This window comes from Elaeis guineensis, chromosome 4 (genome assembly GCF_000442705.2).
Source record: "Elaeis guineensis isolate ETL-2024a chromosome 4, EG11, whole genome shotgun sequence".
NCBI lineage: Eukaryota > Viridiplantae > Streptophyta > Magnoliopsida > Arecales > Arecaceae > Elaeis > Elaeis guineensis.
The window spans coordinates 105271391-105297396 of NC_025996.2; the positions used below are offsets into that span (position 1 = coordinate 105271391).

Consider the following 26006-nt stretch of genomic DNA (forward strand, 5'->3'; position numbering starts at 1 on the left):
TGAAGAGGACTTAAGACAAGTTGAACTAAGGGCACCTAAATCAGTCACACTGATTTCCTAGTTAGCATGGGTCAACTCTAATCATTAAGTGATCTAATCAAAATATGATTTGCCATGTTGGCCAGGTAAATGAGATCGATGGGAGGAATATACTATTAACTCAACATAGACTCAATCTATGTGAGTATCTCCTACTTAATGACCATCGATCAAAGCTGTCATACTTACCTTAGATACCAACTAGTTAGTCATTTTTAATTTGATCAATTTATAGACTTGGATTCGACCACAGAGCTACGATCAAAGTCCATATTGGTCTAATCAAAGATATGGACTTGACCAAATACATCTATTAAAATTGATCAAGAGAAAAAATTGATCCAATCAGAATTAACTTTTAATTATATTTGATCAATTACTAACATGATCTATTATCAATGATTTCTAACCCTAGGTCTAACCTAGTTAAATGGACTTGACTCAACCTAACCCATTTGTTAGATGTGTGCCCTAGATGCCAGATTGGCTGACACTCCTGTACAAATCTAAGGGCAAATTTATAATTTTGACTATAAATGAATAAAAAGATTATTCTACTATCACATTGTGTACATTATGTCTGTGATATATCCTTTGAGTTAGTAGAAATGTTAATTCATATTTTCAAGAGTTAAAAATTTAAGGCATGAATTTACATAACTAACTCATAAACAGCTCTTGACCATAGGATCATCATGAGGATGGTGATTAATCTGAAAGGTTGGTGTACGATCGCTTTCTTAGGGTAGATGTATCTTGAGTCTACGATGTAGAGACACCAGAGCGAGAGTACAGGTATTCATTAAGAATGAGAGTACTGAGCGTGACCACTTCGAGCAGTCATAAGAAAGTCTACCTTCTCGTTGATGACCGGCTCGATGCTGCAGCTGTGTGTCTAGTTCTTTGATCTGAGGTACATCGACAGTTCACCTTGAGTATGTTATAGTTTGACTACTTCATAACTCGATCTCCTAACCATTCGAACTTTGAGGTGTATGTTGGCTGTAGCATACTCATTCTAGGAACCAAATCATACCAAGATGGGATCTATCAACCTTGATAGATTAGAGGAGTAGTCCTATGATGATCAAAAGATTGAGTCCTTAAGCCCATGGCCATGGTAGAGTGAAATAATGGAAAAGAGTTTTTCATTGAGGTCTCACATTGGACTCGGATCGATCGTTTGATTCATATGACTGATGTTGGGTTTAACGAGTTCATTTTAACCCTAATTCAGTCGAGACTCATGATAGAAGAACTCAATCACACAGGTAGCTGCACCGAGAGATTCATCTTCATTTCTGATGGGTTGCCACCATATACTACTAGATGTCACTGATGGATTTTGAGAGCAATTAAAATGATCTTGATGATCGATCATTCTAATTGTCTGAATTAGAAGAGTTCTGGTCCATCGAAAGGAGTTTCGATGATGTCGATGATGAGATCATGACATGTCTCATTACCATATGAAAATGAATCTAACTAGATTACACAAATAAGAGTTAGGGTCTGGATGTCATCAATTGAGCTAGCCCAGTTTGATTGATTTGGATTAGATCCAATTAGGCTCAAAGAAATCGTGCTAGCACATGATTGAGCCTAACTTTCTCCTCGTGTAGTCTTTTTCATCTTGACTGAGCCAATATGATTTGACTCACCCAGAGAACCTTGAGAAGGTTTCTCTCAATCTAACTAGAGCCAGTCCACTCAAAAAAGTTTTTTCTTAATTCATAAGATGAATTTAAGACAAGCACCTGCTAATTCTTGTCACTTGCCATTTCTGTTTTAGGACATTGGTTAAACGTTGACCCATGGACCTTGAACTGAAGGCTACTTGGCAAGAGGTCATTGGAGAGTTTTGGTGGACTGTCCACCTAATAAATTGGGCCTCAAAGTGGACACCACATTCAGATTGGGCGTGCACCCCAAGTGGATAAGGATAGAGTCTCATGAGATGAGGACTCTGATTCCTTGATCAACTCAAACTGTTGGGCGCCAATCTCATTGTGTTTATCCAGTGTTGGCACCAACAGTAGGAGGGATTGTGGGGATTCTTATTTAATATGATTAGATGACATCACTCCACCAATCAAATTTTTTTCAAAATTAATTAGAATTCTTTGATTGGTTGAATGATGTGGCACGGCATGGTGCAGCAGGGTCTATTTAAACCCTATCTACGCTTAGGGTTTAGAAAATCTTCTCAATACCCAGCAAAAGCTAGAAACCCCTCTACTTCTCCATGTCTCCTTTTCTCCTCTCTCTCCCCTCTTCACACCCAAGAGGTTGGGCATCTATCTGGTGCTTGTCCAAGGCGTGGTGGCTCCTTGATCAGAAGGCTGCAGAGATTTGTCAAGAAGTTGCTGCTCCAGCTTCAGAAGATCTTTTGAAGATCTTCTAGATCAGATCTAGATCTAATTTTTGGAGCAAAGATTCATAAGGAGAAGATGATCTAGATTCTACTTAAGTGGATATCTATAGAGGTCAGACGACTGCATGGCTATTTTAGAACCTCGGGCATTGCTGCGATCATCTATATGGTAATCTAGTTACCCTAGAGATATTTCTCTATTCCTCATATTTTAGATTTAATTTTAGATTTAATATTAGATAATAGAAATTAGATCTAATAGATCTTAGATCTAAAAAAATTGTAGAATATTTTTTTTGAAATATTCTACCCTAGATCTTATAGATCTAGAAGATCCTACAAGGAAAAAGTCAGTTTTTCCTTCAACTGGTATCAGAGTCAGGTTAATGGCTCTATTTCAGATCTAATTTAGATCTGACTTTTATTTTTATTTATTTCATATTGATAGATTTTATATGTCACATCAGATGTGATAGGATCTAAAATAAAAAAAAATTAAAATTAAATCTAAGTAGATCTAACATGTATGAGATGCATGACTAGACTAGGAGTAGTTTAATCTATGAATAGTCTTATAGTTTTATGTTTTAATATGATTAAAATATAAATTAGATCTAATTTATTTTCTGATTTTTTAATATTATAAATATTATATTCAGATCAAAAAATAGAAAATAAAATTTAAATTAAGTCATTAGATTGATCTGTTGCATGCCTAGACTAGTTGTAGAATTATTCTAGTAACTGTCTAGAATAGATTTTATATTGAATAGTTCAATTTAAATCTTATTTTTTAGATATTGCATGTGATGTATCAGATCTGAAAGCATGCTAATTAGATCAAATTTTAATACATGAGATGTATGCAAAGCATGTATAAATTAGATCTAAAATTATATATATGATATGTAACTTAGATCTAACTAGTTTTGTAGTTAAATTGATATTTCTGATTAAGATGTTCCTCATGGCTGTCTAGTCATAAGAACAAAATAGGGTTTAAGACCCTCTCCTCCCATTCAATGGGGTGTTCTTATGGCATGTAGGGGTGCTGCACGTTTATCCTTAATCAGAAATTAAACTTACTTTTCTACAAAATCCTAGATCCTGAAATCCTAGGATTTATTTTACATATTTTATTTATGAACCCAAGACCTAATTAATGAATTAAGCTTATGAAATCTAATTAGGTCTAAAATTGACAATTTCAGATCTAAGTCATTTTCATAAAATTGGGTTCAGACTTGGGTAGCTCAATTAGGTCTAGCGGTTGATCAAACTGAATCAAAAGTTAGTTATGTGGGATCATGAAAGCTAATAATTGACCAGCCTAATAGGATTAAGTCTAGGTCAAGGTCGAATCACATCAGATGTGACTCAATCAAGTTAAGACCTAATTTGGCTCAGTGATTAGAGCCTAGATTGTAGGCTATCCCAATTGGTTCTGGCTCGACAATTTGGTATCTAAGGTAAGTTGGGCAGATGCGATCGATTGATTTTTAATTGGGAGCTACTCGACTCGAATGCATTCTTATCAAGTTAATAGCACATCCCTTCCACTGGTCTCACTTGGCCATATGTGTCGACCCAGTTCTGATTTGAGATGGCTAACAATTCTAGCTAACCCATGCCACTAGGCTAGTCATAATTGTTATGACTATGTCAAGTCAAGTTTAATGAGACCTAAATCTAATCTCTATAAAAAAATATTAATTCTAAGGTCTTCCACCATGGTGAATGTGCAGGTCCTTCCTGGGGTTGATTGTTCTCGACTGGTTACAGTGGCTCAGTTGCACCGGGAAGATGCAACCATGTCCATTATGCATTGGATGCTACGGATTAGAGGATGCGTGGTGCTCAATATTCTGGATACGGTGAGGGACCCAACCAGAAATCTATTTCGTGCAAATGATGGGTCTACTTAACTAATGATTGGAGCAATATTCCAGGCACGGTGAGCTTTATGAATAAGAGATCAAGTTTTGGATGCACCATGATTAGAGAATCATTGGATAAGAGTTGTCCACTCATCGGTTGACCCATCACTAATAACTGTTAGGTGAGGTGGTGAGCCAGTCGGTGAGACCGCACGACCCACTAGAAATCACTAATCACGGAGATTTCACATCTCTACCTGGGAGTGTAGGGATCTGAGAAAATAGTGAGAGACTAATTTGTTTAAAAATGAAACCCCTAAACAAATTGGTTAAGTCTGATTATAAAATCTAACTAGAATCTTTTGACTCTCTACAGGAAACATGTATGCATCCAACCCCCTAACCAAAATACTAGACCCCCACAGATTGACTGGACCTAATTTCAAGGACTGGTTGAGGAACTACAGAATTATTTTGGGTTCTGAGAAATTGACTCATGTCTTGGACCAGGACCCACCTGCCATACCAGCACGTCCGACTGCTGAACAGAGAGCGTCTCTGAAAAAGTGGACGGATGAAGATAACAAAGCCAGGTACTACATGTTGGGTGCAATGTCTGATGACTTGCAGCGCCAGCATGAGAATATTATGACTACCCGCCAAATGTTGGCTCACCTACAAGAGTTGTTTGGTGAACAAAGTCACGTAGCCAAGTATCAAGTCTGCCAAAGACTTTTTAAGGCTAAAATGCATGATGGGCAGTTAGTCCAAGATCATTGTTTGACAATGATCAAGGACCTTGAAGAGCTTGAGAAGCTCAATATCATCTTAGACAAGGATTTTCAGATTGATGTGATCCTTCAATCCTTGTCCGATGCATATGGTCAGTTCATCATGAACTTCCATATGCATAAGATGCAGTGTACCTTGGCTGAGTTAATGAACATGTTGGTTACGGCTGAGCTTTCTTTGAAGGGTTCAAAAGCTTAGTTCTTATTGTGGAGCGGACTTCTTTCAAGAGAAAGTCTTTTGGAAAGAAGAAGAAGTATGTGAAGAAGCAGAAGGTGGATGGGAAGAAGAAGAAGACAGAACCGAAGAAGAAGGCTGCTGAAAAGAAAAAATATTTCCACTGCAATTCAGATGGCCATTGGAAGCGAAACTGTCTTCAGTACCTGGCCACCCTGAAGAACAAGAAGGATGGTCCTTCTGGAGGTATGCTCGTTATAGAATCTAATCTTACGATTTTCTCAACATCCAGTTGGGTACTTGACTCTGGTTCTAGTGCTCATTTGTGCATTTTTATGTAGGGTCTTGAGGAGAGCATGAGGTTGAGGGATGGGGATATGATCCTACGCATCGGGAATGGAGTAAGAGTTGCTGCTGTGGCCGTGAGAACCTACCCTCTTTGATTACCGTTAGGATTAGATTTAGTTCTTAGAGACTGTTATTATGTACCTACAGCAAGCAGAAATTTGATTTCTATTTCATGTTTAGCACAAGAAGGCTATGTGATTAGCTTTCATAAGGATCATTGTAACATATTTTATAAAAATAATAAAGTTGCAAATGGTTTTCTTATTAATGGTCTCTATCAGCTACATATTGATGTATCTGTATTTAATATCAAGCAAAATGTGAATGCCATAGGAATTAAAAGACCTAGAGATAGTCTAAATGATAGGTATCTGTGGCACCAAGGCTAGGTCATATAGCGGAAGACAGGGTTAACAAATTGGAGAAATTCGGGCTATTGAGTCCGTTGACTTTCGAGTCATATCCAGTTTGTGAATCATGCTTTCAAGGCAAAATGATCAAGTTTTCTTTTACAGGACATGGGGAAAGGGCCACAACCTACTTGCCCTAGTGCATACAGATGTATGCAGCCCATTTGATGTGCCGACTAGAGGCAACTATGTCTACTTCATTATCTTTACCGATGATATGTCTAGGTACGGATATGTGTTTCTAATGAAACACAAGTCTGAAGCCTTTGAAAAGTTCAAAAAATTCAAACATGAGGTAGAAAAATAAACAGGAAAGCCCATTAAGGTTCTTCGATCAGATCGAGGAGATGAATACCTTAGTCAGGAGTTCCTAGACTAACTTAAAGACAATGACATAGTCTCTCAATGGACTCCATCTGGAACACCATAACTCAACAGAATTTCAGAACGGAGAAATCGGACCCTATTAGATATGGTCCATTCCATGAGGAGCTTTGATAAACACTTAATTTAAGTCATTTAAAGTAGAAAATTATATTTAATTTATTTTATTTATTAAGAATTTGATGCTTCTTTTTATGTTTTACAGGAAAGGTACTCGCCGATACAAAGAGTCCAATTCATAGATCAAAAAGACTCAAGTTTGAACAAAATTAGACTTAAAACAAAATTAAAATAAAAGAAAGACGCATATGGTATTATAGAAAATGAAGATACTATGCAAGGAATCCAAAAAGGATATAGATGTCATTATGAAGAAACAAAAGTTTCTTTTTGGAATTGGAATAAACAAGGCAGTGTTCACACTGTTCCTGGGCGCGCGCGTGAGCGCGTGGGTGCGTGGGTGAGCGCGGGTGCGGGGCGGACGCGATGCGGGCGTGCAGGGGCGGATGCAGACGTGGGGTGCGGCAGGCGGGTTCACGGGGAGTTTTTGCTGGCGGACGAACAGATGCTTATTAAAGGAAAAAAATTAATATTTAGAAATACTTTGAGAGGAAAGATTTGTATTTTCTTTATTTATTTGTGATCTTTGCATCTCACCCATCCATCTTTTATTCTTTAACATTTTTTTAGTCCCACATCGAAAAATCATGTAAAACTCCTTCCTCCTAACACCTATAAAAAGGCTTTTGTACTCTCATTGAAGGGGGAGCCCAGAAATTCTTCTAGAGCCTTGCATAGAGGAATAGAAAGGGACTACTTCATGAGCAGCTAGGCCTGCGTCTTGAAAGTAGAGAAGAAATTTTGTAACGACACAGAGATGGTTCATTGTTCTAAACTTTCTTGTATTTCTTTATATGCAATAAAGATTATGCTTTTTATTTAAATCATCATGAGTTCTTTATTTGCTCTCCTTCATATGCTTTTATTTATGCTTTCTTGTTAGATTAATATTAGGAACAACTTTTACTTTTTAAAGACACACCGTGATCTACGGATACGGGGCGTGCCGAGGAAAGAAGAGTTGTTTACCTAGTACTTTTTGGAGACGCACCATGATCTACGGGTATGGAGCGTGTCGAGGAAAGACAGATATTTTTTCTAAGATTAATCACATCTATTTAATTAAAAAAGAGATATAACTCTACTAGTGCAAATTAATTCAAAATTTTCGAGCTTTTTATTTTCTAATTACATCAATTTTAAGATAATTTATTTTCTAAATCAAAAACAATGCTTCTTTCTTTTATTTTGCAATCTCAATTTAGCCCAAGGTCCCTGAGGATACGATCTCGACTCATCCTACCTACGTAGTGAGTAGAGTTATTTTTGGTGCTATCAACGATTACGCATCAAATTTTGGCACCGTTGCTGGGGACCTTGGCACGTTGAATTAAAAAAAAAAAAAACCACTTACATTTCATAATACTTAACTAAAATAGCGTAACCCCAAATATAAAAATTTCTAACTTGATTGGACATCTTGTTTCTTTGCATCTCATCTCCATAATTAACTTTAAGGGCGCAACCCATTAACTAAGATAAGGTAGAGATTTGATCACCCTTCCTTGGCCCACAAATCACTCCCTTGCATTTGCATAACCTAGACCTTAATCTAAAATCAACTAGACGTCAGCCCTAGGAATTTCGAGCTCAATAGGATAAGAAAGCTCTAGAGTTGAACCAAGTGCGGATTGGTTAATTGCTCGGTGTTTAAGGCAAGTGGTTAAAGAAAGTGGTTTTCAATTGGTTCCGTTGACTGACCTGGCCAACTCAGTTGGTGTCTAAGAAAAGCAATGAGCAGGGAACCTCCCACATCTTACGCTTATCTGACTGAGTCAGTTAGTCAGTCTTGAGCTTGGAGTACTCAAAGGCGGTCTTGGAAGTTAGGAGCTATCTAGATCTAAATTAACCTTAGGATAGAGAGTCTATACTTGTTTAAGTTGATTGCAATTAACATCTAAACATTAACTAATTTCTCCCTTTTCATAGATTTAAGATTCTTAGGTTCTTCTCTTTAGATTTTCTTCATTCTTTTCTCATTTTATTATAAAAATATATATAAAAACTAAAATTTTCTGTGTTTGCTCTGAAGTATAATTGTAAGGTGTATGCTTGGCCGTAAATCGTTACGACCAGAAATCCAACCTTTTGATCCAGAAATAGAAAAAACCTTTAGAGCCAACAGACTTAAAAATATAGACCGAAATCAGGAGAATGATCCACCAAGGCAATTGAAAGAGTACTTTACTCCTTCCACATATACCTACTCTCCTTGTATTCAAGTGCCCCCTGTGGAGGCCACTCAATATGAAATTAAGTCCAGTATAATCCAAATGTTACCTTCATTTTATGGACTTAGTAATGAGGACCCTTATAAATATCTTGAAGAATTTCTTGAGATATGCTCAACTGTCAAAATTCACAACTTCTCCGATGATGCTCTTAGGTTTAAATTATTCCCTTTCTCACTTAAGGACAAAGCCAAATACTGGCTACATACTTTGGATTCCATGACTATATCAACCTGGGACCAGCTGCAAGGAGAGTTTCTCAAGAAATATTTTCCCATAGAAAAAACTAATAAAATAAAGAAAGCCATAACTAGTTTTTTTCAATTAGATGGAGAAATATTTCATGAAACATGGGAGAGATTAAAGGACCTTATTAGAAAATATCCCCACCATGTTGTACCCAAGTGGCAGTTAATTCAATATTTTTATGATGGGCTATCTGAAAGACATCGACAAATAGTCGATGCATCATGCGGTGGGACATTCATGCTGAAAAGTGAAGATGAGGCATGGCAACTGTTTGAAATTTTAAGTGAAAAATTATTACATCATATGTCTACCTCTATTAGAGATAAACCCATGTTAAACCCAAAGAGAGGTGGAATATATGAAGTAGGAAATGCCATAGATATCCATCAAAAGATAGATGAACTGTCCTAAAAATTAGATCGTCTTCTAAATACTGGACAATCCCCGATTCCATCTAACCCAATCCAAGAAGTTTGTGCATTATGTGCAAGTCTGAACCATTTTGTTAGTGAATGCCCAGTCGCACCTCAATTTTCTGAGTTTGTGCACGAGCAGGTTCAGCAAGCCAAGTCCAACAAGCTCACAGACCAGTAAATGATCCTTATTCGAACACTTATAACCCCGACTGGAGAAACCATCCAAATTTTTTTTGGAGACCACAACCAGTGGTTGGCCCTGCCGCACCTCGACCTCAATATCAGGACCCAACATATAGGCATGGACCATACCATCATTTCAAAATGTTCCTCAACTGTCTACTACTGGTCACAGCTCAGCTTTTGAGAAAAAAATTCTGAAAGCACTAGAACGATTAGAAGTCAACACTCAGACCCTTAACTCTCACACACAATCATTACTAAGCTAGAGACCCAAATAGGTCAACTAGCGACTGCATTCAGTAGGAGGGAAGGAGGAAAATTACCTAGCCAATTCGAGGGCAACCCAAGAGGGCAATTTATGATTGAGAGCTCTAATACCCCAGAAGTTTTTTTTGAACATGCCAAATCAATCATGACTCTAAGAAGTGGGAAGGTCATTGAACACACTAGTAAAACCAATGAGACCGACCCTAAACCTCTAATCGAAGCCAAATCACCCAAAAATAAGGAGGACCTGAAAATAGAGAAGAAACCAACTGCACCAGAATCATCTTACTTGCCTAAAGCCCTATTTTTGGATGCCCTGAAAGCCCCTATTCCTGCAGATAAGAAGGGAGGAAAACTCGATGAGATGTTACAATTGTTTAAGCAAGTCCAAATTAATCTTCCCCTTCTAGACGCAATCAAACAGGTCTCTGCTTATGCCAAATTTTTGAAGGATTTGTGCACCTAAAAATGTAAATCTAGATCACAAATCTCAAAGAAAGTACACCTCACTGAATAGGCTAGTTCTGTCTTCCAGCATGCCACTCCTCCAAAGCTTAAGGACCCAGGAGCCCCCATCATTTCCTGTGTTATAGGAGATTATCACATTGAAAAAGCTCTTCTGGATTTAGGGGCAAGTGTGAATCTTTTACCTAGTTCGGTGTATGAACTTTTTGGATTCGGAGAACTGAAACCCACATCAGTCACACTGCAACTAGCCGATAGATCAATTACGGAACCACGTGGAATGCTTGAGGATGTCTTGGTCAAGGTAGATGAATTTTACTTTCTAATTGATTTTCTGGTTCTCGACATGGAACTAAGTGGCAACCCCAGACAAATTTCCAATATCTTAGGATGACCCTTCCTAGCTACGGCAAATGCATGCATTAATTGTAGGACAGGAGTCATGGACGTATTGTTTGGGAATAAGAAACTAAGACTGAATGTGTTTGGTGCTTCTCAAAGTCCATCAATGGATAGTTGCTTCGAAGTAGATATACTACAAGACATTATAGAAGATGCAACACCCATAATTCTAGCACCAGACCCCTTAGATACTTGCTTGGCTCACTTTGGAGTGTATGACTTTGAGGAATATATGAAAGAAGTTAACATCTTGTTGGATACACCACACGATAAAATCACTCCTCCATGGACAATCAAGTATGAGCCATTGCCCACATTAGCCGGTATACCAATAGTCCCATCTTTAGAATCACCACCTATGTTAGAATTGAAACCCCTTTCTGCTACGCTCAAGTATGTATTTCTAGGACTCAATGACACCTTCTCGGTAATCATTGCATCAGACTTGACCCCTAATCAGGAAGCACAATTGGTTGGTATTCTGAAGGAACACAAAGAGGCTATCGGTTGGTCCATTGCCGATTTAAAAGGAATTGACCCCTCCATTTGCATGCACCATATTCATTTTGAGGCAAATGCCAAACCCCATCGAGATATGCAGAGGAGATTGAACCCAAACATGCGTGAAGTAGTAAAGAAAGAGGTGGTAAAGTGGTTAGATGCTGGAATCATCTACCCCATATCCGATAGTAAATGGGTCAGTCCCACTCAAGTAGTACCTAAGAAATCAGGTATTACTGTGGTTGAGAACGAAGAAGGTGAACTACTTCCCACTCGCATATCATTTGGATGGCGAGTATGCATAGATTATAGAAAACTGAATGCCGTTACTAGGAAGGACCATTTTCCATTGCCCTTCATCGACCAAATCCTAGAACAGTTAGTAGGACAAAGTTTCTACTATTTTCTTGATGGTTATTCAGGGTACAATCAAGTACCTGTATTTTTGGATGACCAAGAAAAGACTACCTTCACCTGCCCCTATGGTACTTTCGCTTTTCGGCATATGCCATTCGGGCTTTGCAATGCACCCTCTACATTTCAACGGTGCATACTGACCATTTTTTTGGATATGGTGGACAAATATCTTGAAGTTTTTATGGATGATTTTTCTGTGTTTGGAATCACCTTTGAGGATTGTCTCCATAATCTTTCCAAAGTTCTTAAACGGTGTGTGGAGACAAATCTTGTCCTAAGTTGGGAAAAGAGCCATTTCATGGTGTGGAAAGGAATTATATTAGGACATATTATTTCTGAAAGAGAGATCGAGGTAGATAAAGCCAAAGTTGAGGTCATTTCAAAACTACCACCCCCTACTTCGGTCCGACAAATACGATCCTTCTTAGGTCATGCTGGATTTTATAGACGTTTGATCAAAGACTTTAGCAAGATTTCAAGACCCTTGTGCAATCTGTTGGCCAAGGATACACCATTTGTCTTTGACGAAGACTGTTTGAAAGCGTTCAACATATTACGAACAGCCCTGACAACAACACCCATAATAAAACCCCCTGACTGGTCCATTCCATTTGAGATTATGTGTGATGCCTCTGACTTTGCAATAGGTGCCGTCTTAGGCCAAAAAATCAATAAGGAGCCACATGTGATCTATTATGCTAGCAAGACTCTTTTCGATGCCCAATTAAACTACACCACAACAGAAAAAGAGCTACTAGCAGTAGTGTTTGCCCTTGAAAAATTTTGCTCATATCTATTAGGGTCTAAGGTTCTAGTTTACTCTGATCATGCGGCTCTGAAACATCTCCTCTCAAAGAAAGATACTAAACTGCATTTGATCAGATGGATCCTTCTTTTACAAGAATTTGATCTGAAAATCCGAGATAAGAAGGGTTCTGAGAATGTGGTAGCTGATCACATCTCCAGGATCTTAGTTGAACACACTATAAGCATAGATGAGGTCAAAGAAAAATTTTCTGATGAACAACATTTTGCAATCTCCTCTAGCCATCCTCCATGGTTTGCCCATATTGTCAATTACTTGTCAACAGGACAAGTACCTTCTCACTGGACAAAACAAGAAAAGGATCGATTTTTCTCGCAAATTAAACATTATTTCTGGGAAGAACCTGAACTATTCAAATACTGTCCTAATCAAGTTATTCACCGTTGTGTCCCCGAGAGTGAATTTCAAAGCATTCTCACTTTTTGCCATTCTTCGGCATGTGGGGGATATTTCAGTGGAAGGAAAACTGCAGCAAAGGTGTTGCAGAGTGGATTTTATTGGCCGACACTATTCAAGGATGCACATAAATTTGGCCAAAGTTATCTGCAATGTCAGCAAACAGGAAATTTATCCAAGAAGGATATGATGCCGCTGACCCCCATTTTAGTAGTAGAAATCTTCGATGTTTGGGGGATTTATTTCATGGGACCTTTTCCAGCCTTATTTGGATTCGAATATATTCTGGTGGTAGTTGATTACGTATCAAAATGGGTGGAAGCAATAGCTACACGGACTAATGATAATAAAATTGTAGCTAGTTTTATCCAACGAAATATCATTAGTCGATTTGGCTTCCCAAGGGTGATCATTAGTGATGGGGGGACTCATTTTATGAATAAATATTTTGAAGTACTTATGAAAAAATATAATATTTCACACAAAGTGGCCACACCATATCACCCACAAATTAATGGTCAGGTAGAAGTGTCAAATAGGGAGATTAAACATATCCTAGAAAAGATGGTTAGGCCTGATAGAAAGGATTGGTCTCTTCGCTTAGACGATGCATTATGGGCTTACCAAACTGCTTTTGAAACACCCATAGGAATGTCTCCTTATCGACTTGTATTCGGAAAAGCTTGTCATCTGTCGGTGGAATTGGAACATCGTGCATTTTGGACCATACGGTAATTTAACTTTGATATAAAAAATACAGGTTCCAATAGGAGACTCCAATTAAATGAACTTGAAGAGCTACGTAATAAAGCGTATGAGAGTATCAAAATTTATAAGGCTCGAACTAAAGCATACCACGATAAATTCATTGCACGAAAAATATTCGTGCCCAATCAAAAAGTTTGGCTCTTCAATTCTAGGTTGCATCTGTTTCCTAGAAAACTTTACTCACATTGGGATGGACCTTTCATTGTAACTCAGGTATTTCCTCATGGAGCTATAGAACTCAAAAATCCTAAACAGAAAAACACCTTTAAAGTGAACGGTCAGCGATTGAAACCTTACATAGATGGAATTAGTGATAGAGAATTAATTGAATCTGTTGATTTAGTGGATCCAATACTGCCATAATACTCAATTCAGTCTGGCTGAAGACGTAAAACTTAGCGCTTGTTGGGAGGCAATCCAATAATTTCATATTTTTTTACTTTACCGTAGCTGCAGGAATTTAGAACAAGAGCCTATTAATCAATGAAAGCTATCTTCAACTTTCGAAGTAAAATTATCCCAGGTGCACTCTCTCCTTTTATTTTCTTTGCTTTCCTACTCCATTGAGGATAATGTAGATTAAGTTGGGGGGGGGAAGGAAATGAAAATTAATCAAATCCTCGAGTATGGTCAGAATAATTAGTTTTGTGTATCCAAATTTTATTTTGATTAAAAGTCAATTAGGCATCCTAATAAATGAATGATTAACGGTCAAGATAATTTTAGAGATACTGAGGAATAAATTATTAAGAAAACCCAATGAAAGGTAGGGTTTAGACTAGACCAAATTTTAGGAGTGATTCTACAACCCTCTTCTTACTGATCTCCATAAAGAATCTGCTTCATGAGAGATTGGGTGGAAAGGTCGAGGTATGCAAAAATTCTTCTTAAAATATGCTTTTTATTAAAAAAAAAATATATTGGTTTCCTACTGAGTAACCGGGCCCTTTCGCCTAAGTAAGCGTTGTGGTTCGCATAAAAAGGTGGGCAATGTTAAAAAAAAAAAAAGGATAATAAGGGGATCAAATTGCAAGAAGATAATAAACCTCTCTCACATTAAGTTAGAGGATTTAAAGAGTAAAGTGAAGAGTTGGTGAAAGAAAAGCTCTTGAAATTTTTTTAGTTAATACTCAGCCACTAATTGGGTCAAATTGATAATCCAATGAAATATCTCTTTAATGGTCTGACCAGGTATCAGTTATCTTTTGGAATGTCTAACCTAATTTTTTATTCAAGACCGAGTCGGTACACAATGCTGATATATCTATTTTACTCGAGGACGAGCAAAATTGAAGTTGGGGGGTGTGATAAATACTTAATTTAAGTCATTTAAAGTAAAAAATTATATTTAATTTATTTTATTTATTAAGAATTTGATACTTCTTTTTATGTTTTACAGGAAAGGTACTCGCCGATACAAAGAGTCCGATTCATAGATCAAAAAGATTCAAGTTTGAAGAAAATTAGATTTAAAATAAAATTAAAATAAAAGAAAGATGCATATGGTATTATAAAAATGAAGATACTATGCAAGGAATCCAAAAAGGATATAGATGTCATTGTGAAGAAACAAAAGTTTCTTTTTGAAATTAGAATAAAAAAGGCAGTGTTCACGTTGTTCCTGGGCGCGCGCGTGAGCGCATGGGCGTGCGGGTGAGCGCAGGCGTGGGGCGGACGCGGTGTGGGCGTGCAAGGGCGGATGCGGATGCGGACGCGCGGGTGCGGGCGCGCGGCGAGCGGGCATGCGACAGGCGGGTTCACAGGGAGTTTTTGCTGGCGGACAAACCGATGCTTATTAAAGGAAAAAAATTAATATTTAGAAATACTTTGAGAGGAAAGATTTGTATTTTCTTTATTTATTTGTGATCTTTCCATCTCACCCATCCATCTTTTAGTCTTTAGCATTTTTTTAGTCCCACATCGAAAAATCATGTAAAACTCCTCCCTCCTAACACCTATAAAAAGGCTTTTGTACTCCCATTGAAGGGGGAGCCCAGAAATTCTTCTAGAGCTTTGCATAGAGGAATAGAAAGGGACTACTTTATGAGTAGCTAGGCTAGCAGTCTCGGGAGTGGAGAAGAAATTTTGTAACGACACAGAGATGGTTCATTGTTCTAAACTTTCTTGTATTTCTTTATATGCAATAAAGATTATGATTTTTATTTAAATCATCATGAGTTCTTTATTTGCTCTCTTTCATATGCTTTTATTTTTGCTTTCTTGTTAGATTAATATTAGGAATAACTTTTACTTTCAGGAGACGCACCGTGATCTACGGATACGGGGTGTGCCGAGGAAAGAAGAGTTGTTTACCTAGTACTTTCTGGAGACGCACCGTGATCTATGGGTACGGAGCGTGCCAAGAAAAGACAGGTATTTTTTTTAAGATTAATCACATCTATTTAATTAAAAAAGAGATACAACTCTGCTAGTGCAAATTAATTCAAAACTCTCGAGCTCTTTATTTTCTAATTACATAAATTTTAAGATAATTTATTTTCTAAATCAAAAACAACGCTTCTTTTTTTTATTTTGCAATCTCAACTTAGCCCAAGGTCCCTGAGGATACGATCTTGACTCATTCTACCTACGTAGTGAGTAGAGTTATTTTTGATGCTATCAACGACTACGCATCAAGCTTCACGGACCTCCCTGAGTTTCTTTGGAGACATTGTCTCATGACAGCAATATATGTATTGAATAGGGTTTTCTCTAAAACCGTTCCTAGCACACCGTATGAGATATGGTATGGTAAGAAGCCAAGTCTGAGTCATCTCAGAATTTGGAGTTGTCCGGCCCATGTCAAGAGACAGCAGACGGATAAGTTAAAGTTCAGGTCTTTTAGAGCTCGATTCATAGGATATCCTAAAGAGTCATTAGAATACTATTTCTATGTTCCGGAAGATCACAATGTGATTGTGAATCGACATGCTATTTTTTTTGAAAAATAGTTCATTCAAGATGGTAGCATCGAAAGAATAATTAAGCTCAAGGAGAATATCTCCCAAGTGCAACGAGCTAAAGAACCTGAGGAACCAAATCAATTAGAACCAATCCTAACACAACCTCTTCCACCTTGTAGATTGATTAGGATTTTTCATCCTCCTGAAAGGTACTTAGGTACTATATAAGAGGAAGTAGAGAAAATGTTGCTCATAAAAAATGAGACTCATGGTGATGACTCCAAGACCTATGACAAGGCGATATCAGATATCGACTCTGAGAAATGGTTAGAGGCAATAAGATCAAAAATTGACTCGATGCACTCAAACCAAGTCTGGACCTTGGTAGATCTACCTGAAGCTATTGTACCTATTAGGTGTAAATGGATCTTCAAGAGAAAGATAGGTGCATATGGGAATGTGGAGACATTCAAGGCTAGGCTCGTAGTGAAAGGTTGTAGTCAATGCGAAGGTATTGACTATCAGGATACCTTTTCGCTCATAGCCATGCTAAAATCTATCCACACATTGCTTGCTGTTGCAGTCTATTTTGATTATGAAATATGACAGATGGACATGAAAATGGCATTCTTAAATAGATATCTTGAGGAAGATATTTATATAGAACAGCCACTTGGTTTCATATCCAGTGATGATGATCACAAGATCTGCAAGCTGCAAAGGTCCATTTATGGACTTAAGCAAGCATCTCGGAGCTGGAATACTCATTTCAATGATGTGATCAAAATGTTTGGTTTCATCAAGAATGAGGAGGAGCCATGTGTGTTCAAAAAGGTCAGTGGGAGCGCAGTTGTCTTCCTCGTACTGTACGTGGATGACATCCTCCTAATTGGGAATGATATTTTCATGTTGACCTCAGTCAAAATATGGTTGTTTAAGGAGTTCTCTATGAAAGATCTAGGAGAGGCATCCTTTATGCTGGGTATTAAGGTCTATAGAGATAGACCAAATAGGATGCTGGGACTTTCACAGAAAATGTACATAGAGGAGGTGCTAAAAAGGTTTAGCATGAAAAATTCCAAAAGAGGTTTAGTACCTTTTAGACATGGCATTCATCTCTCCAAGAAGATGTGTCCTAGCATACCTGAGGAGATTGAACGCATGAGCAAGATCCCTTATACTTCGGCAATAGGAAACCACATGTATGCCATGCTATGTACAAGACCTGATATAGCCCATGCTGTGAGTGTTACAAGCAGATATCAGTCGAATCCAGGCAAAGAGCACTGGACTTCTGTGAAATGTATCCTTAAGTACTTAAGAAGGACTAAAGATATGTTTCTAGTCTTTGGGAATGGAGAACTCCAGGTTCAAAGATTTACAGACTCAGACTTTATGTCTGATATAGATGATCGAAGGTCGACATCTGAGAGTCTGTTCATTTGCAATGGTGGTGCAGTTAGCTAGAAAAGTTTTAAGCAGACGGTGATTGCTGATTCCACCATGGAGGCAGAGTATATTACTGCATCGAAAGCTGCGAAGGAGGCATTCTGGTACAAGAAGTTTGCCATAGAGCTTGGAGTAATGTCATCGGATACCGTCCCTCTTTACTGTGACAATAATGGCACCATAGCTCTAGCTAAAGAGCCAAGGTCTCACCATAAGTCCAAGCATATCGAGCGATGATTCCATCTGATCCGTGATTAACTCGAGAAGGATTATGTTGAGGTTAAGAGAGTCGACTCCACGGATAATGTGACAGACCCGCTGACAAAGCCATTAGACCAGCAGAAGATCGAAGCCCACCTTGAGAAGATGGAATTTAGATATGTAGCCAATTGGCATTAGGTCAAGTGAGAGTTTGTTAGATGTGTGCCCTAGATGCCAGATTGGCTGACACATTCCTATACAAATCTAAGGGCAAATTTATAATTTTGACTATAAATGAATAAAAGGGTTATCTACTATCACATTGTGTATATTATGTCTGTGATACATCTTTTGAGTTAGTAGGAATGTTAATTCATATTTTCAAGAGTTGAAAATTTAAGGCATGAATTTACATAACTAACTCATAAACAGCTCCTGACCAAAGGATCATCATGAGGATGGTGATCGATCCGAAAGATTGGTGTACGATCGCTTTTTTAGGGTAGATGTGTCTTGAGTCTATGGTGTAGAGACACCGGAGCAAGAGTATAGGTATTCATTGAGAATGAGAGTACTGAGCGTGACCACTTCAAGCAGTCATAAAGAAGTCTACCTTCTCGTCGATCACTGGCTCGATGCTGCAGCTATGTGTCTAGTTCATTGACCTGAGGTACATCGACAGTTCATCTTGAGTGTGTTATAGTTTGACTACATCATAACTCAATCTCCTAGCCATTCAGAACCCTGAGGTGTATGTTGGCTGTAGCATATTCATTGTAGGAACCAAATCGTACCAAAATGGGATCTATCAACCTCAGTAGATTAGAGGAGTAGTCCTATGATGATCGAAAGATCGAGTCCTTAAGCCCATGGCCATGGCAGAGTGAAATAATGGAAAAGAGTTTTTCATTAAGATCTCACATCGGATTCGGATCGATCGATTGATTCATATGACTGATGTTGGATTTAACGAGTTCACCTTAACCCTAATTCAGTCGGGCCTTATGATAGAAGAACTCAATCACACAGGTAGTTGCACCGAGAGGTTCATCTTCATTTCTGATAGGTTGCCACCATATACTGCTAAGTGTCACTGGTGGATTTTGAGAGCAAATAGAATGATCTTGATGATCGATCATTCTAATTGTCTGAATCAGAAGAGTTTTGATCCATCGAAAGGAGTTTCGATGATGTCGATGATGAGATCATGACATGTCTCATTACAATATGAAAATGAACCCATCTGGGTCACACAAATAAGTGTTAGGGTCTGGATGTCATCAATTGAGCTAGCCCAATTTGATTGATTTGGATTAGATCCAATTAGGTTCAAGAAAATCGTGCTAGCACACGATTGAGCCTAACTTTCTCCTTGTGTAATCTTTTTCATCTCATCTGAGCCAAATGTGATTTGACTCACCCAGAGAATCTTGAGAAGGTTTTTTCAGTCTGACTAGAGCCAGTCCAGCTCAAAAAGTCTTGTCTTAATTCATAAGATGAATTTAAGACAAGCACATGCTAATTTCTGTCACCTGCCATTTTCGTTTTAGGACATTGGTCAAACGTTGACCCATGAACTTTGGACTGAAGGCCACATGGCAAGAGGTCATTGGAGAGTTTTGGTAGAGTATCCACCTGCTAAATTGGGCCTCAAAATGGGTGCCACATTCAGATTGGGCATGCGCCCCAAGTGGATAAGGATAGAGTCTCATATGAGGACTCTGATTCCTTGATCGACTCAAACTGTTGGGCACCAATCTCACTGTGTTTATCCAGTGTTGGTGCCAATAGTAGGAGGAATTATGGGGATTTTTATTTGATATAATCAGATGATATCACTCCATCAATCAATTTTTTTTCAAAATTAATTGAAATTTTTTGATTGGTCGAATGATGTGGCACTGCATGGCGCAGCAGGGTTATTTAAACCCTGTCTATGCCTAGGGTTTAGAAAATCTGTTTAATACCCAGCAAAAGCCTGAAACCCCTCTACTTCTCTACATCCCCTTTGCTCCTCTCTCTCCTCTCTTCATGCCCAAGAGGTTGGGCATCCATCTGGTGCTTGTCCAAGGCGTGGTGGCTTCTTGATCAGAAGGCTGCAGAGATTTGTCAAGAAGTTGCTGCTCCAGTTTCAGAAGATCTTTTGAAGATCTTTCAGATCAGATCCAGATCTAATTTTTGGAGCAATGATTTATGAGGAGAAGATGATCTAGATCCTGCTCGAGTGGATATCGGTAGAGGCTAGACGACTGCATGGCTATTTTAGAACCTCGAGCATTACTGTGATCATCTACAGGGTAATCTAGTTACCCTAGAGGTATTTCTCTATTCCTCATATTTTAGATTTAATTTTAGATTTAATATTAGATAATAGGAATTAGATCTAATAGATCTTAGATCTGAAATAATCGTAGAATATTTTTTTTAAAATATTCCACCCCAAATCTCATTAGATCTGGAAGATCCTACAAGGAAAAAGTCAGTTTTTCCTTCGCCATTAACCCATGAGTTATGAAATTAATGCCTTAGATCTTTGATTCTCAAATCTAGATCGCTTAATTCTTAATTAAATTTTAGACTGATATGGGTTCAGATTTGATGTTTAAAAATAGTTTTCAATTTTATAAAATATTTTTACAATCAACCATCTAATGATCAGGACTCTAATTTTAAATCTAATATATATTATTTTAGATCTAAAATAAAATTTTAAAATTTCTTTCATTATTCATCATCATGAAAAAGACTGCGCAGTACCCCTACACGGCATAGGAGATCCCATCGAAAGGGTAAATAGAATAGTGAAATCCTGATTTCTCCTATAACCGAACGGCTATGAGGATCTATCCAATCAAATTATTATACTACTCAGATTCAAAATTAAGTATTTAGATCTAATATAAATAATTAAAATCAGATTATATATAAAAAGTTCATGTCATAAGAAACCTTGCTCTGATACCATCAGAAGAGAAAATAGGTAGTTCAAAGTATATATTTTTAAAATTTTATAGTAGAATAATAAAAGATTAAATATTTTAATCTTCTAAATATACCTTAAATTAGATCTAAACTATCATTAAGGATCTATGACATAAAAAATTTACATATAAAATTTGATATAAAATAAAAAACTATATCGATCACATCGATGCCCTGAATCTGATCTAACTTTTAGATTATATCAGTAGAGTTCAAAACTCATCACCTTTTCATGGGTCGATGATCTTCACTATTGATAAGTATCATACAAAATTCTCACTAATATCGAGCAGTCGCACAGGTCGTCCAGCCTCTACAGATCATCCACTCAAAACTCTGATCGGATCTTCCTTCGCGGGAGTGCTAGCTCACGTCGAAGGCTCTGGATGGCTGATCCAAGCTCTTTTCTTCGGATCTCCCAGACTCCTCCATATCAGAAGATAATGCTTTATGAGAAGGTGGTGGTATGAAATATTGGACAAGACTCACTCTTGTATTTTTCTTCTCAAAAGATATAGAGATGAAACCCTAGAACCCACAGCTCACGCCCGAGAGGAAGAACACTTCCTCTGCTTCTCACGCACAAAAGCCCAACCCACTCTCAACTTTTTACATCCCCTCTTTCAGGTTTCTCATGCCAAAAATTACTTCTAATCTCATACAAAACTAATCTCCTTTTAAGTTTCGCATCCCATGAAAGATAAGGATAAGATAAGGTAGTTTCGGTTCAAATTCAAGTGTTGGTTGATCTTTATCACCAATTCAAATCAAATTTGAATTAAATTTTATACTAAACTTTATTTTTATCTTATAAACTCAAAGAGGGGTTGACCAACATCATAATGGTAGAAAGAATCTCATGCAAAAATACTTTATGCATGGAGAAATGTGGTGGCGTAAAGAGGAGAGTCCAACTCAATTTCGACTCTAAGTTTTCATTCAAATTCAAATCAATTTGAACTCAAATTTAAACCAACCAATTTCTAATTCAAAAGGACTCAGATGAGGATGTAAAAAAGGCTTCTATGCATGAGAAAGAATCATATAAAATATTTCTCATGTGAAGAATAAGAGGGCGCAAATAAAGGAGGTGCAAGGGATTCAAATTTGAATTATTTTTTTCATCCAATTAGATTCTTAACCAAACCAAATTAGGTTAAACCCAATTAGATTATTAAACCTAATTTAATTAGGTAGTAAATAAATTAGATCAAATCTTAATCAAATAAAAAATTAATTGAGCTCAAGTCCTGATCATATTAGGAATCTAACACCCTTAGCGATTAGGTCATTTCGTAACCTAATCGAGTCAAACCAAATTGAATCCAATTCAATTAGATTCGATCCAAACATTAATATTTAATCAAATTGAATTAAATATTAATCTAATTACTAATCAATTCTTTTATAATTTATCAATAATTAGTGAATTGATTTATTATAACTTTTGCATAGGGTTAATCATCAATCGAATTGACTATTTTACCCTAGAATGATTCTTAATCGTTAATCAGTCATATAATCAGTTAGAAACTTCTTTTGAGTGTGACCCCATAGATTTAAATCTAAGCTAGTAGTATGAAAATAATCTTTCTATATCAATCAAAATGACCATCTAGCAATGATACCTAATGTCCGGATAGGTCGAAAGATTGCAAAGCATCATTCAAGAACCTATTAGCATATGATTATCGTATAATTCATCCCTTTGACCTGAATGCTCAAGGTGACCTAGGGTTTAATAGCCAATCCTGAAATGGTCATCCACATTATATTTTAATTTTCAAAATCCATCATATAGATTATCCCAATCAAGATTTTACTGAATTAAAACACAATGATACATTAACTCCTACTTATTCAGAGGGGTCAATTCCATCTTGACTCACACACCGACATCGTAAGTACTTGACTATACCAAAAAATCTTTCATCACTGAATTAAAAATTTAGGTAGTCTGGCATCAAAGCATAGTTAGTTGCTTGCAAGTCACCATGGTGATCTCAGGTCGGAGGGATACTTATACCCAAATCCTTCGTGAGTTACTCTTGACAGTAGAGTGCTCAGCAATTGGTCACGTTCAGTGAGAGTAATCTTACATCTCACTTGCATGCCATGCCAGTGTCTCTACACTCTTTGATTAAGAGGACAATTAACGTACATGATACACAACGATCTATACTTGATATAGCTATCATCCTAATAATAGTATATCATTTGGTCATGAACTTAAGGTTTAAGGACTAAACGATATATCCTCTTATATCAAATCAAATAGTCCTAAGGATTTTATTACATAATAAGAGTTTAAAATGAGATATACACAGTGATGAGAAAACCAAATAATATTTATTAATTCAATCAACTGCTCAAAATAGATAATGGGTTCTAGCCTGATCTAATCAATTGATCCTAATTGTAGTTTGATCACTAAATATAATTTGCTCAACCCATACCCACATACAATAATATAATTTTTAGATTTTAAAAATATTTTTAGATTATGTTTCATTGCATGCATTAGTGACTTATGATTTTGAAATAGTTTTAGATCTAAACTTAATATCATATATCATATATATGAAATTTTAGATCTAAACTATAAATATATATCACATATATATTAATTTTTAGATCAAAAATTAAATTTACATATATCAAATATATACATAACCAGATCTAAAATAATGATTAAAATACTTCGAATATATTTTTTAAAAATTGGTTCGCATCAAACTAGGACAACCTTTTCAATATAGGGGGTAAATCCTATACTAGGATAATCTTATACTAGTTCAATGTGAATATTTAGTCATTCTAATTTTAGATCTAATATGAATAAAGACATATCATATATTGTTGAGAATTGTGTCCCAAAGTCAATCGTCAGCCTGTCGATGATTGTGCTCATATTTATAAATTATATATAAATTTTTAATTAATAAAAATTATTTGGTTTTTTCATCATATTTTGCTCATCTTATTTGAACTCCTATGTGGTGATGAAGTCCTTAGGGCTATATTTAATCGACAAAAGAGAATTTATCGTTTAGTCCTTAAAATATGCTCCCAACCAAATGATATGCTGTTAATAGGATGATAGCAATATCAAGTATAGGTCATTGTGTAACATATGGATTGGTTATCCTCTTAACTAAAAAGTGTGGAGATGCTAGTATGGCATATAGCTGGAATATAGGAGTACATTCACACCGAACGTGACCAATTACGGAGCACTCTGCTATCAAGAGTAGCTCATGAAGGGTATGGATATAAGTATCTCTCCGACCTGAAATCATCATGGTGACTTGTAAGCAACTCACTGTATTTTGGTGTCGGACTATCTAAATTTTTAATTCAGTGACAAAATATTTTTGGACAAAGTCAAGTACTTGTCAAGTCCATGTGTGAGTCAAGATGGGATTGATCCCTCTGAAAAAGTAGGAGTTAATGCATCAATGTATTTCAGTTTAGTAAAATTTTGGTTAGGGTAATCCATGTGATGGATTTGAAAGGTTGAAATATAATATGGTTGACTATATTAGGGTTGACAATTAAATCCTAAGTCACCTTGAGCATTTGGATCTAAGTGATAAATTATATGGTAATCATATGTTAGTAGGTTTTACAATGTTGCTTTGCAATCTTTCGGTCTATTCGGATGTCAGATCCCATTGCTAGATGGTTATATCAATTAATATAAAAATTTATTCCTATGCTATCGACTTAAGTTAGAACCTATAGGGTCACACTCATTAAAAGATTCGATTTGATCTGATGGTTGAAGAGTCCCACTGAATTAGGACTCTAGTGAAAAGTCCCACTGAACTGGGACTCTGGAGGAGAGTCCTATTGGACTGAGACTCTACTGTTAATGGAGAATTTATTAGTAATTAGATTGCTAATTGACTCAATTTGATTGAGCAAAGAGTTTTGGATCAAGTCTAACTGAATTAGATTCAGTTTGACTTAGATCGGGTCTGATTTGATCAAACCTAATTGCAAGAGAAACTTGTTCCTGATTTGATCAGGACTTGGGCTCAGTTATTTCTTAATTAGGTTAGAAATTTATTGAGGTGATTGGGTTCTTAATTAGATTAGGTTCATTCCTCTCATTGGGTTCAAACCAGATTTGATTTGATTTGGAATCAAATTAGAAATGAAGAGTCCTAGCTAGCAGGGACTCTCTCTCCCTTACGCATGCCTTGCACCTATGCCATTTTTTGAAAAAATAATACCCTACAAACCAATCATATATGGGATGCGAGATGATATTTTTTTATAATTTATCTTCTAGACTCATGTAATTGATATTAATATTATTAATAAAATAGATATTTTTGATTCATTATATGCTGTATCTTATTATTTTTAAGATTATAATGAATCCCATAGGTCCGGACAATAGTTTTAGGATCGTGATGAGATCACACTAGTGAGACCTAAAATTTTGATAGCCATGATCTAAAATATTTTCAGTCGTTGGTTCATTAAGTCGAGGATCAATGATACTGATAAGACTGGCATGTCCTCTGTATACTCAGAAATGAGGGTGGTTGATCTCACAACCATTTATATGGTGACACTAATAGAAGAATATGGGTACTCATTAGAGAATGAGTTTACTGAATAGACCTACGAGAGAACATCTGATGGAGTTTTATTTATATATCAGCTGATGATTCTCTAGTGAAAGTTGTGTAAGTGATCCTTTGACCTGAGATCGCCATGATATCTTGTGTATATGAATCTATATTTTGGTTTACTTCCTAACTTGATTTTTTGATCCTTATATGGGGTATTCTAGATGTAGTGAAGTGTCTATAGAGGTT

General features: G+C 36.7%; 1 non-coding gene across 1 annotated transcript; it reads right to left on the reverse strand.

Annotated features, from left to right (window-relative positions):
* Positions 1 to 9040: 9040 nt before the first annotated feature.
* Positions 9041 to 9147, reverse strand: LOC140857679 (small nucleolar RNA R71). Its single transcript, XR_012141171.1, has one exon. It is a non-coding gene; the product is annotated as a small nucleolar RNA R71 (small nucleolar RNA).
* Positions 9148 to 26006: the final 16859 nt, after the last annotated feature.